The sequence below is a fragment of the Hirundo rustica genome, chromosome 9 (assembly GCF_015227805.2).
Source record: "Hirundo rustica isolate bHirRus1 chromosome 9, bHirRus1.pri.v3, whole genome shotgun sequence".
Taxonomy (NCBI): Eukaryota; Metazoa; Chordata; class Aves; order Passeriformes; family Hirundinidae; genus Hirundo; species Hirundo rustica.
This window is the reverse complement of record NC_053458.1, coordinates 3432118-3444320: the sequence shown is the minus strand read 5'-3', so window position 1 is coordinate 3444320 and position 12203 is coordinate 3432118. Positions and strand designations below refer to the sequence as shown.

General features: G+C 40.6%; 1 protein-coding gene across 16 annotated transcripts in view; it reads left to right on the top strand.

Annotated features, from left to right (window-relative positions):
- Positions 1 to 12203, top strand: part of FGGY (FGGY carbohydrate kinase domain containing) — a 258281-nt gene that overhangs the window by 158459 nt on the left and 87619 nt on the right. The window lies entirely within an intron of this gene.

Sequence of the window (12203 nt, the reverse complement as noted above, 5' to 3'; positions counted from 1 at the left end):
AAACTGCACTGTCCCCTTCCAACAGCTTCAGACATACATTGAGATGTTGCACTGCAGAGGCTTGCATTCAGACCTTCAAATATTTACTGCTTAATTTTTCTGAAGTTGTTAGGATTGTTAATTAGCTGTGACAGTATCTAGCCCTTCGTTTTCTATTGTGTTCATTTGCTGCTAAAAAAAAATAAAATAAAAAAGCCAGCTAGGTCAGTATAGAAAGGATTGGGGGCAGTGGATGTATTCCTGGCAGTTTGCCACGGAGACACTGAGCTGAGCCAACCATGAAGTCATCGTGAACTCAGGGAGTCTCACTAATCCAAGGCAATGTGTCTTAATTTGACAAAGCAAAGGCTGCTTGATAAGCAAGCCCAGCTAGAAATGCTGTGAAACGGGGGTGTTTGTTAAGTGGAGATTGTGGAGGAGAAATGTGGCGATATGAAAGGAATCATCTTGGTTTCAGGTCCTTCCTCCCCCAAGCCCAAAGGCAGGCTTGGCTCCCTTCTCCCCTGCAGCTCGGGCTGTGCAGTGGCTTGATGTGAAATTTGAGAAACATATGTAGTTTTCTATTTCAGGAAAATGATCTCAGGGATTGAATGTGTGTTTTGTTGGCTCTTAAGCTCTGATCTTGCCTAGTGTGGTAGTTTGAGAGTGTGAGTGTGTGTGATGGTTAAAACGTTCTCTAGCACTTAAAAAACATGATAATAACAAATCAGAGCTCATATATTCATTGTTGTTAAAGGCCTTATTTCTTCAGTCTTCAAATGCAACATCCAACATCCTAAGAAGACTCTTAAATAACTGTACAATGTGTATCAGAAAATTTCTTTTATTTTTCCATAACAGTCATTTACATTTACTTGAGCTGATGAGTGGTGCACTCACAGTTTTCCATCGAAGCAAAGAAACTCTGTTTAAACAACCATTTCATTGTTGGTGCTGTGCAATGGAAGCAATAGAGATATATGAACACTGTAATTATTAACTTCTGTGAGGTTGAGATGACAATCTCCCCTTAATATTCATAAAGAGATGGCTGGGAGTCTGAGATTCCTCTTGCTGACCTCCTCACTAATGGTGGGACAGGATAACTGTTCTTCACTGGGGCTGGGGGTGAATAATGAATGAGGTTGTGGTGTTACAGCCTTAAATTCTGAGGAAAAAGAAGACATAAACCACAGAGGAGTTTGTTTTCTTTCAGTTCTCTTAATATTTTTTTTTTTTTTTTAACAGTCATTTCAGTTCTCTTCAGAGCCAGGCTGGGTGTTCAGGGTGTTTCTTTTGCATTAGCTCCTGTGAGCACCATCAGGGATCAGACCCTCATGGTACAAGGGATGTAATAAACAATCTGTCATCTCCTTTGAACTTTTCCTTATGTGAAACCCCATGGAAAGCCCCCTTGTCCCCTGTGAGATTGGGTCTCTGTTCAGCCAGAGCTGTGTAACAATTGCTTCCTTGCATAAATTTGAACCAGATAAGAAAATAGCCATGTTTATGAACTCCTGGGTCATTTGCAGCCCCAGCAGTGTTGTGGTGTGCACATATATAATGCATGTATTCACAGTAAATTCTTAAAAACCACCCCCCTGAAAACAATAACATTCCAGGAGCGTTCTCATCCAGGGAAGGGAAGAAAAGCTATGTAGCATGAAGTCTGTGCATTGTATGTGTACATACACTGCTTAGAAGTATTAAAATTCACAGAAATTTATTGTCCCATAAGGGCCTCTTTTGTCTTTTCTTTTTTTTTTTTTATTAAACCCTCAAACCTTTACTCCTCTGTAATACCTTGCATATGAAAGAACCTTCATAAATTCAGCCCTTAAATGTGCTCTTAAGCAAGAAAGTGGCATTGTTATTTTATAGCTGGGAAAAGAGCCGTATAATTTGAAGGGTAACATTCTTTAAGTGTTTAGCCGGGCATCCAGCTTTTTGTCTAACTTGCAGTGAGAATTAGGTGTCGTATTCCATAGGCATTTTCACAGATCACACTATAAATTATTTATTCTGGAACAATTCTTCCTCCAGACTTCCCAAACAAATGCTTTTCACCACTGGAGTGTTCCTCCTCTCCCTCTCACTGTAATACATGCTGTAACAACAGACTTGGCCTGGAGGGCAGTTTACCTACAGCTTTGCTTTATTTTTTTTGGCTGGCTCTCTAAATCTGCTTAATGTTAGTAACTTTCACTGGAAATTCTCAGCATGCTTTAGGATGACACTGATGGTGTCAGGATTGATTTACATTATCTCTTTAAAGCAGCATTAGCTTGCCTAGGACTTTTTCTCTTATTTGTTTTAGAATTCATGTTCTCCAGAGAGGAGCCTTTTAACTGTGAAATGTAAATAACCTGACAAGGAAGACTTCAAAAGAAAATTAGTCTTTGTCCATGGCAGTGATACCAAGTTTGCCAACTCCATAACCTTTAAAACAGAGCACTTTTATGCTTGACCTGTCATCTGCCTATAAAAATAATCTTAGATCAATGATACAGTGCTTTCAAGAATGTGTCTGAAGAAAGCAGACTCTTCTATGTATGTGTTCTGCCGTTTCTTCATTGTGATGGACCATCTGCTGCTTTAACTCTCAGTAGGATCTGGTTATTGATTCGGTGTAAGTGCCTGGCTCTGCCTTTGGCTTGCACTGAGGTGATGAACACTTTTACTGCAGCTTGCAAATTAATGCTGCCAGATAGCCAGCCCGATATTATATAAATATATAATGTGTTATATGAAATCACCAAGGGTTTGTTTTTGCCTTCCCCCATTCTTTATTCCAGTGCCATTCCATTAAGCCGTTCTTTAGATGAAAGGTTGTAATTCAGTCTTCAGTGGATGAAATGTATATGTACTTATGGAATCAAAGACATTCCAAGAAAGGTTGTTTATTTTCTTACTACCTTCTTTAATTAAATGTCGATGGTAGGATTCTGTCTGACTTCAGAGAAACAGATGAAGCAATAATGCTTGCAGTGTGATCCAGCAGGGATGACTGGAGTTACTCTTCTTGGTTGTTGGACACTGCATGCGTAGGAAACTCAATTCTCCTGTGGATAGGAGAGCTGGAATTTCAGATTTCACCATGGCTGTTGGTTTAATTTTAAAGTGAAGGGGGAGTTCTATGGAAGTTCTATGTTTTATATTGTCCTATTATGTAACTTCAGATAATATTTGAGTTCTATATCTATTTGGTTCAGCTTGCTGACAATCAGCTTTAAACTGGAGCTGGGAATCTGAGTTAAAACCCGTGTTTGTCCATTTTATTTTATTTCAAGCACTCTCAGACTTGTCAGCCTGAGTTCTGAGCTTGCTGCTGTTCTGCAGTGTGGATGTATCCTGGGACTCTCTGGAGAGGGGATTGGAGAGCACAGGCGTTCCTCAGAGAGCTGTCCCTGTGTTCCCTGGCATGCTGGGACTGTCCCAGAGTCACTCCCAGGATCCATGTGCCAGTGTTGGAGTAGAAGAGAATTTATGGAAGGTGACCCAGCTATTGCCTCTAGTACCCATGCACAAGGATTATTGTTAAAGTGGGAAAGAAAGTAGGAAAGCCTTTCATGTTGTAGGTGATCAGGAAAAATATGAGGCTGTGCAGAGAGATATGCCTGTTATATCCAAAACTCTCATCACCCCCAAAGCCCCTTGCATTTATCTATACATTGTACATGGAGTTAGGATGATGGAAATAACTTCAGCTTTCACTAACTGTACTTTGAAACAGTTTTGAAACTAACTAGATCCTCTCTTCTCCTTCCAATCTCATTTTCCAAGGTGAGTGCATTCTTCTGAGGAATGAAGCTGGATCTGCACAATAAGGTGTTTTCATATTTAATTAAAACTGATAAGAGGGGGAGAACATGCCACAAAATACAGAGAAAACTATTTTCTTGTGGTTTCCATCTTCTGAGCTTCCCTCCATGAAACTATTTGGGAGTTTCTGATGCTGGTTTGTCATTGTATATAAAATACTTCAAACTGACTCCTTGGAGAAAAAGAAATACCATGATGTAACTTTACTTTCAGGAAAGAAATTGAGTGTTTTTCCTGTCTTCATGGAAAAACTAGGCATGGTGTTGTCCTTAAATCCTTGTGCACAGCATCTGTAGAGGAGGTTAAGCCCCAGAGGGCTTTCATCTCCCTACAAAGAAGAGAAAACAGGGAATGTGTAGGAGCATGATACACTGCTGGCACCTGTTCTTCATATCCAACCCATCTCATGCCATTCTTGCCCTCAGTTCCACTCTGAAGCTCTGTGGGCACATGTGCGGTCTGGATTTAGTCTCCTTCACAGATGGCATCTTTCATGTGCCATCTTGGGCCATACTGCCCATGAGATAAATATAAATATAAGTAATTTGGATGTGTCTCACAAAGACAAGGTAAAGTTCTTCAGTGATCACCATTCCTCATGCTGTTGCCCCAGTAGCACCAGGTGTAAATCTAACAGAGGGGCTCTCCAGAGGGATTCCAGTTTGTTTAAGACTTTCTGGGTTTGTATATTTTGTCCTGTAGCAGCTCTTCATTTTGTGTATAAGGACAGTTCATAAACACATGTTGAATCTCAACGTGGTGCCTGCTATTTCCTGCTATTTCTGACCTGCCTGGAACACAGACAATTCTTATTCTCACCAGTTAGCTCCACTGGTAATCTACCCAAGAACATTCCTCTTTCTTTTTCAGGCTGCCTCTTTAAAAGTGGATCAAAGGAAACTCGTACCTACTAAAATGTTAAGAGATTTCTGATTGCCCAACTTATCAAGAGACGTATTGATTAATTAAAGTAGGTTCTCATTTACTTTGGCACAAACAGAGAAAGGAGGAGGTAGAATATAAACAATGATGTCCAAGCTAGCACAAATTAACCTTGTGACTGTGATACCTGATGGAAATCACTTCAGGCTCATTAAGGCTTCATCCACTATCTCATTCACTTGTTGGTTTATCTGAAAGGGCCTCTGTTTGTGTATATGTGCCTAAAGTAGGGACTACAGTTTTACCTCATTAAATGTGAAACTCTGCTTGGAGGAATATTGCTCAAGAAAACCACATCAGGCCAAGGTTTTGAAAATGCAGACTTGTTTAGAGAATGCATTTTAATATATTGAAGCCTCAAGCCATCTACCTCTGTTCCTGAGAGCTCTACCTGAAAACTTTCAGGGCTGAATAATTTAAGGTTTGGTTGGTTTTTTTTTTTATTCTTTCTGCAAGAAATCCTAGTCTGATGTTTTATTTTCTTAAAGTCTGAACTCCACATAACTTTTTTTTCAGAACTGTTTATCCTCACTCCAGACATGAACCTTGGAAAGGTGGCAGAAAAAACAAACAGCTGCTGTGTTTTTGGGCAGTCTGCATTCCTTTAAACTCTCTGAGATCAGACTTGTGCTGAGATTTTCAAATTATTTGTCCTAGGGCTTAACCACTTTCACTGCTGCTTAAAAGTCAGTGAATTTGCCATACTGGTGCTTGTGAGAGCTGTCATGCAGAGCCTTAATGATTCAAGAACTATGAATATATGATGTGTTCTTAGGGCTTTTTATTATTGTTTCATTCAAACTTCACCTACCTCCCTAATCATCTTTCCATTTTTGGACTCCAGTTCTTTTTTTAACTTAAGCACATTGCTTAAGATATTCTAGGGAACTTTGTTTTGGTTTTGGGGGTAAATTTGATGCATATAAAAATGTTATTAATGGACCAAGGTGGAGGTAGTAAAAAAAGACTACCACATTCCCAAGGCCCAGAGTCAGAAATTATCTGCTCAAGTTTGGGTTTCCTTCAGAAGTTGGAGACAGGAAGAAGAGCCATTGATCCTTTGGGAGCCTTTTGTGCCCTCTTTATGAGGTCTCCAAAATACTTTCTGTGAAGCTGGTGGAAGAGTCAGAGCAAGGCAGGCTCGTGTGGTAAAAGCACATTTAATGGTTTGGACCCTCGTGTGCATTTTCCTGCAAGAGCGATGTGGGGATGCTACTTCTACTTGTGCCTTTTAAGTAGCCTAAATCCCAAGTGTGTCTTGCAGTGCCTTTCCAGTTCTGGAACTTCCCTGAGTGCAGAGATTGGTTGTACCAGGTCGCTACTCTTGTGAGATGGGTTAAATCCAAACGTGTGTTTACTAGCAACTGGAATGGACAAACAAAAGCAGTCAGGCCAGTTCTGAAGGGCTTTTCAGTTAACTGTGCTCATTCTTTTCTTTGGGCCCTTTTCCAGCAAAGCACTTAGGCACGTGCTTAAAGTTAAAGCCTGTGCTTAAGTGCTCTGCTGGTCTGGGTCCTTTATTTGCTGGCCAGGCATGTTGGTATGAACAGGCTCCTGGCTCCAGGAATGTTTTGGGGAACTGTTCTTCTTACACTGCTCATTTTCTTCCTCTGAACCTTTTGGCCACCTATGGCCCAGAAGATTAATTTGTCCTCTCAGTACGACACACAGATTGATTTGAAAATGGTATTTGAAAACCTGTAGCAGGTTACTGATTAATTGGCACTGATTGTGAAGGAACAGTGTATTTGGAAAAATCAAGGTCAGTCCGGCCAGAGGAGTTTTCGTCTGATGTCTTGCTGGCAACATTTGTCATATGACAAAAGCATCTTCAGGCTGTTTTAGTATGGATTTAGTATCAAGAAAATTCTCCTTAAGTAACTACTGTCTTTTAGGCACTTGTTATTTTTTTTTTTATCTATATAAAGATTTGCTCTTTTATTTATTTCTGGTTTTCACTGCTGCAGTCCAGAGTTGCCAATCTTTGATTCCTGCAGGCCAGCAAATCTTGTGCTGTCCCTCCTCATCATTCCCATACTATCCATGGCAAGTCAGGGCAGGAGAACTCAGATAAATTCAGACCCTGGGATTTCTCTCTGGATCTTGCAGCAGTGAAAGTTGGCCTTTCACCTCTAGAGCCATTTTAGGACACCAGAGAGTTGGTTTTCTTTGTGCTTTTTTTGTGAGGGTGCAAACCACTTTGCAGCAATGAAAATGGCCAAATGTGCAGCCTGATATTGCTGACCTAACTGAGGAGGTGGCAAGGAAAATCCATATGGGATAAGTCAAGCACAATCCTGCAGTTGCTTCTGCAGACATGTGACTTACAGAAATGCCCCAGCTGACGTCAGAGACACTTTTTGTTCAGGTCAGGTTACTCACACCCACGTCTCTTTAGGACCAAGCTCATAAATAAATGGTTTACCAAATTTGCCTTTAGAAATTTCATTCTTAATTTTTCTCAAGCAAAAATGTTCAGGCTCTCTCTGAACAGTGATCTTTTTAATTCTGTTCATTTAATTTGGTAAAACCCACAAATGTGGATTTTTTTTTTTTTTTTTTAGAAACATCTACACCATTAAAGAGGGAATAAAGTATTCCTTTTTCTAGACATCTAACAAAGGGATTTTGAGTTGACTTTTGGTCCACTCTTCTCTGTGCTTGCAGCATTTGTGAGTGTATTTTCTGCAAGTGTTGAAGTGTAATTCAAGTTCCAAGAAAGGGAAAGACAAATATGTTAGTGTTGTTCGGGCTGCATGAAAGGGTTCATTAACGTTTAGAGCAGTGGCAAACTCCACCCTGCTGGTTCAGCCTCACCTTTCCCAGTGCTGGGTGTGAGACAAGCTCAGGCAGTACCTGGGAGGCTGAGCTCTGGCTCTGAGAGAGCTGGGGATGTGCATTCCCAGGTGAAGCTGTTTTTTAGGATTTAAATGAATGTAAAAACCAATCATATCCACCTTCCTCGTGTAACAGGCTGAAGCATCTGAAATTAGAGGAGCAACTTCTCTCTTTTAGCTGCTCTCCCAAGAGCCCATGGGTTGTTCTGGTTGGTTGTTAGAACAAGGCCGAGTGGAGTTAATTAGTGCAGTCCCTTCTCTTTGGTAGTGGCAGCAGAGATGCTTTCAGAGGAAAGGAGAGAGGAATCCTAGAACTGACAACATGTTAGCATCCTTCTGGGGCCAGTGCTTTGAAATTATGCTCAGTTAATGAGCATTTATATTCCCTTATGTTGTTTCTCTCTGTTATTGTGACTGGAAGCAGTCTAGGTAACCATGTAATGCAGCCTCCTTTTTGTCTTTCTTTTATTTTTTTCTTGGTCCCAGCAAAACCCTCTTTCAACTGCAGAATGATTGCTTGTTTTCTTTGAATGTCTTTATTGCTGCCTTCTGAGGAATAGTGACACCTGATTTATCTGCTCTGTACCCTTCCTTATTTTCTGCATTGATCTCCATTCATCCCCCTGCTGATGTAAATAAGCTGAAATGTTTTTTTCATTCTTACTTTATGGAAATTTGTGTTCTTTTAGTCACATCTGTCACCTGTTTCAGAACTCCTTGGTGGGGTTTTCTTTCTTTGGTTTATGAAATCCCACAGCTGTCCAAATAATACTGCTGGTGTCTTTGCTTTTTGAGATTTGCTCAGAAATGTGCCCTCCTTTTTACATGAATACAATTACAAAGGACTGTAAATGCATGCCATTATTATTAATTAAAGATGCTCTAGAAATAGGTGCACTGCTGCTGTAATTTAAAATATTAAAATAAAAGCATACAGTACATGTATGATGTATGTAAAATGAACTATCTTGCTTTTCCTTTGATTTAAATCACTTGCCTTAAAATCTAACGAAGCCTGTTTTCAAAAATTGATACGAATGACTAAATTTTGACCAAATATATCTGGTATTTAGGAATGACTATGATTTGAAGAGTTTACACTGACTGAAGTGATTTTTGTGGTGGGAGGTAACAACACAGCTCATTCCCTGAGTAGGAATATCTAATGTGTATCTTTGATTCAGGTGCCCCTGGCAGATGTATCTGTCATCCAGACTTGAGTAAGACTTGAAGGTGGTTTCCCTGAATCAAGGAGGGCTCAATATTCGAGTTTAGCGTGTGAAATGGGATCAGCCTCCATCAGAATGCAGTTATTAAGACTTTCTTTTGTTGCAGTACTCTTGGCAATTTCCCTGCTTCTGTTCTGGTTTCACTTAGGCTTTGTCTGGCCACAAGTGCATGACAGCCGAGGCTCCAGTTCAGCACAGTCTGACTAAGCTGGTAAAAACTCCCATTAACCCCACTGACAGCTCTTCAGGACTTTCTACTCACACATGTGTTCAAGTACTGTGCTAAATTAGACTATCAACAGTTTGGTGGTAGGAATATATACGTTATCTACCCATGAATTAGTAAAATGTGTCTTTGCAGCGAACAAGTGTGAAGAGATTTCTGGAATAACAGTTCTCTCTCTCAAAACACCGCTGGTAGGGCTTGTAAGGGTGGGGTTTTTTCACACCACTCTAATTCTGCACAATTGTATGAAGACAGCAGAAACCACATAATGAAGTGTAACCCTGATCTTGTGGAGATTTGTGTTCCTGATTGGTGTCTGGAGTGTCAGGGTGCACATGGTGCTGGCCAGGCAGCGCCCTCAGCATCTGCCGCACTTCCCAAACTGCTGGAAGAGTCAAGGGCTCCCTAAATCCTTCTGCTCCCTAAACATGGGTGGTGGGTGTGCATGTCCTGTGTTTGCTTTTCACCCAGAGGAACGATACAGGGTCATGCAGCAGTAACTGCGGTTCTCCCGTCGCCTGCCCATGTTATTCCCTGCGGGATAAGGATGTCTGGAATAACACAGAGGCCGTGTGTCCGTGGCTGGGGCAGTGCCTGGTGCTGGCAGATGTGCTGGGTGATGGACATGTGGATGTGCTGCTGTTGCTGACAGGAATAATCTCACTCTGTCCAAAGCCACACGGTGGGGAGGGAGCTGAGACCCAACTTCCTTTTTCTCAGTGACTTGTAGCCTTTGCTTAATCTCTTCACCAGCTTCCTTGAGTGTTCGGTGAAGCCTTGAGCTGTGGTAAATTTACCCAAGCTCAGACTTCCAGAGGAAGCTGTTCACTGGCTCTGTGTACCAATACTTCCAGTTTTAATTGTGTCATATTTTTAACTGCCAGAAGGTAACAGAGGAAAATGTGTTTTTTAAATACAAGCTCTTAATTGAAATAAATATTTGACTTCCTGTTGCAGAGTTGTTCGCTTGAAATACTGAGCTTGAAAGAATGTATTTTTGGGATTAAATTGGACAGAAACATTGCTGATGTTGCAGAAGGCAGGAGGAATGTCCCAAGGCTGCTGGACTGCAGTGGCTCGAGATGTGTGCTCTACTTCCAGTTTTGCTTTTCGTTTCCCTTGCCATTTTTGGATGGTGTTTCCTTTATAACCTCCCCTCCGCTTATGAAGCTTTTAATATTTAAAACAGTGGTTACTTAAAACAGTGATTCGATTTTAGATGTGTGCACGCTTTTTTTTGTTTCTCTCATATTTAAAGATTTAAACTACAGCTGTCCTTAGATTTTTTTTTTTAACATGTTCCGCATCAGTGTCTGAATGGTGTCTTTCTGCCTGGGTCTCAGTCTCTAGACTGAGCCTCTGGAGTTCAGGGGTCTGAATAAAGTTTATTCTTTGACCCTTGGCCAAATTCCTCAATTTTCTTTGCCTCTGTTTGCCATTTTTTAAGGGAATGGACTAAGATTTCCAGCCCCACATGCTATGTCTGATTTGTCTAGACAATACATTTTTTTGTCTAGGACTGTGTCTCATTATGAGTTCTCCAACAATGCCGAAGACAATGGGTTTGAATCTTGGTTGGGTGTCTGTAACATAATACAGAATGAAATCAATAAAAAACTCAGCAATCTGCTGACTGTTGGCTTGCCCTTGCCTCATGACATGGTGAGGCGTGTGTGGGTGGATAGAATGGTCTTATTTTGTACTTTCTGATCCAGCTCGATGTGTTTAGCTAAGTGCATCTACTGAAATTATTAGATGCACACAAGGGATTAATCTGACTTGATAAGTTGGATTTCACATGGGTGGTTCCCTACAGGTTTGGTGACATAACTTCCAGGAAAACGAAATTCAAGACTCTTAAGTCTTCCCATTTTTTGATAGCGTGTTTCTAAAGAGAAACACACTTCTAAAAAGAATTGGGCTCTGTTACAAATTGTAAAGAAACATCATCTCATTGTGGTGTGATTCACCTTGTGTTGGATGACTTTTTTGACATTTGCAGTGTTTGATGCATTTATTTGTATTTTTAAAGGACAGGTTTAAATAGGTTACAGCAAACACAAACAGGCACGTTCTCCCAATCCAAAGTAAATATCTGCATGTGTGCACATTACAAGTAGGTGTGTGTGTGTATTTATGAAAAAATTAAACAAGCCAGTTTCCTTACAGTACTTATGTATCAAATGCACATTTCCACATATCTAACAAGATGTGCAAACTCTAAATTTTAAGGTACCTCATCCAACACAGAATTTTCTTTAAGTAGATTAATCCTTAGAGTCTGAGTGTCACAAAAGGAGCTTTCCCAACAAGCTCTCAGTGAATTTGAGATTTATCTATGTAACGTAACGTCAGTCTCATACCTCCTTTGGAAATATCTACATTCTGCATTTCTCAAAAGACTTCTGTGGTAATTGGAGGTCAGTCTTCGCTCTGGTTGGGTGGTCAGAAGGTTGATGCCAGAGTTTAAAGCACTTCATTGCTTTGAAACCTTGTGCTGCTGTGTAGGCTTTGAAAATGATCCTATTGTTCTTCTTTTTTTTCCTTTCAAAGTGGCACCCAGAGTTTAAATATAACATGGAATCTCGTCAGGGAGTGGCTGTATTCAGAGGAGATTAATTATAGTTGTGGGTGCAGAAAATTGCAAATGTGAATTGTATTTTTCATACAATAAAATCTGTCCCTTTAAGTAAGCAACAGACTTGCTTAGAAAATCCTGTGGTTGAAAAAGCCAGCCAAAAGCCTCTAAGTGTTACAGCATGAACACCAAATATTAGAGCAAGGTTTGAGTTCATTAATACTTTTTCCCCTTTACAAAAATAGTTTTAACTTTTTGATTTGCTAATTGAAAGACTTTGTCCCCTGCTTGTTCCTGAGCGACTTCCACATGCACACAGGGTGGTGTGAGCTCGGGAGAATCATGACTCCTACACCCTATATCCCTACAAAAGACCTAAAAGCCTTGTCTGGATGAGTTTGAAGGAGTCCTGGTGTAATGCCTATGCCTCTTGGTGAGAGTGTTGATGGATCCGAGTCCCCCAAGGGCTCTGATGTAGCTGCCATTCCCTGAGGGCCTCTCTCTCACCTAAAAGAGAGTGTTGCTTTTTCATGGGCTCTGCTATGGCACCGAGATTTATGGCAGGGAACGGGAGACCTGGTTTATATTTT